Here is a 2,027-nt window from a genome sequence, read left to right on the forward strand (position 1 = left end):
CAGGATGTAGGATGTTGCTGACTAAGGCATGGTTTGCCCCGAAGAGAGTGTAGTTGAACCAAACGTACACTGGGTGGAATGATTCACCCACAATGTCAATAACCCACAAGCAGCTGTAAAAGCACTTCTGAGGAGTTTTTTGCCTTCAGGAGTCGAAGGTTAAAACGTAAAAGTTGTCTTTTGAATAAAGGAAAAAAATGCTGCAGTGTGTTCAAATAGCTGCATGTACTTGAATTTGCCCATTTTCTGCTTCTTTATATTTTAATTACATTTGAGGAAAATATTGAAGCTATCAACAGCTTCTTTGTTATTGATCACATGAAAAGATATGATTTATACATAGTTTATTTAAAGGGGTGCTATTATGGTATTTGGAGTTTTCTGAGCTTTCTACAGTGTTACAGTGTTGAATCCTCATCAGACATGTGAACGGCACCGTTTTTTTTTTTTATCACTAAACGCATGTTTGAGTTTGAGTTTGAGTTCCAGCACTCTCTCCGTTCGGTTTCCATGGCGACAAAAACGCGTCGTTTTAGAGAGTTTTTTCTACTTGGAAATCCTTGTGACGTCTCGGAGGATAAGGTTCGGTGATTGGTTACTTTCTACTGGTTAACAAGGACATGTACAAATCATGTACATCAGGCGGGTGGAAAACGTCAGATAAAAGTTATTTCCAACGATGGCTGGTGAGTTTACCAAAGAGAGACATCCTGCTGCATTCGTTGCTGTGTGTTGCTGTTTTCCACTTCGTTTTCAGGGTCTGATTCAGGTTCCAACATGTAGGGCTGTATGCTATGTGTTGACATTGTATTTTTTTTTTTTTTTTTAATTGAGTTCATATTAGTCTAATCCTTCTGTTTATGAGATGTTACAATGACGGTGAAAGCAGTTGCGGTGCGCGCTCCCGATGTAGTGCAGTGGCGGGAAGCGGGGCTTAATGCGGAAGAGTCTCAATCCACTCGTTTTGCCCACAGGCTGATCTGACAGCCAACAGAGAAGGTCGATCTTAAGTAAATAAAGCGATTTGGGACAATTACTCGATCAATCCCAGCCCTTCTGGGCTCAGAAATAAAAATAAATGAGCCTGAAATGCACATAGTAGTTCCACTTAAAGCAGAAATAGAAGATTTGACCTAGAACATAGCACAAAATGTGACATAAACGGAGCTAAAAACTTGCAAAAGCGAACAGAATTACAGAAAATGAAAAATCTTGGGCAGGTTATGTTTTTCAAATACCTGCAAAAGCTGGTGTAACATGGATATTTCTCATTTAAAAATTAGTTTGTGAGCAGTAAAGTTGTATTATAACTTCATCTACGGTGTTAAATAAAGCACAAGAGGTCCTGCCTGCAGACCTCCACTAAACGGAAACTACGTGAGCTAAAAGTTCATTTTAAATAACTAGATCACTTTGGCTTGTTTACTGCTAAACAATACTGATTTATAATTAACCAGTTATTTTTCATTCACTATCTGCACAAAACATGGCACACATTTAAAGTGGAAAGGGTACAGAGGTAAAACTCAACTGGCAGCTGGTCTTAAGGTTCATTACATAAAACAGTTAAATCAATCACGTGGCAAGTAATACAATTTAAATGCTTTCCAACTAAAGCAGTAATTTGTGGGTGGCAGTGGTTCAGGTGGTAGAGCTGCTTGTCTTGTGACCTGATGGTTGGCAGTTTGAGTCCTGCTCCTCTACGCTGCTGCAGCCAGGAGGAGGATTGTTCTCTGAGGGCTGGTCCCAAACCAAAAATGCAGAGGGTTGCATCTGGTGTAAAACAAAGGCCAATTTACGGTGGGCAAGACAAAAGGGAAAGAATAACCAACGCAGTTATTTCCTTATATCATTTGACATGTAAGATACAGCTTGCTGCTGAGCTTTCAGTAATTACTATATTTTCCATTAATAGTTTATATTTACTTAGACTTCTACTCATTTCTATATAATTTAGGCTTTCCAATGATCTAGCATGCCCTGAAAACAAATAGTATCACCACAGAGTAAATCACAGAACAAATATG

This window comes from Telmatherina bonti, assembly GCF_933228915.1.
Source record: "Telmatherina bonti genome assembly, chromosome: 2".
Lineage (NCBI taxonomy): Eukaryota > Metazoa > Chordata > Actinopteri > Atheriniformes > Telmatherinidae > Telmatherina > Telmatherina bonti.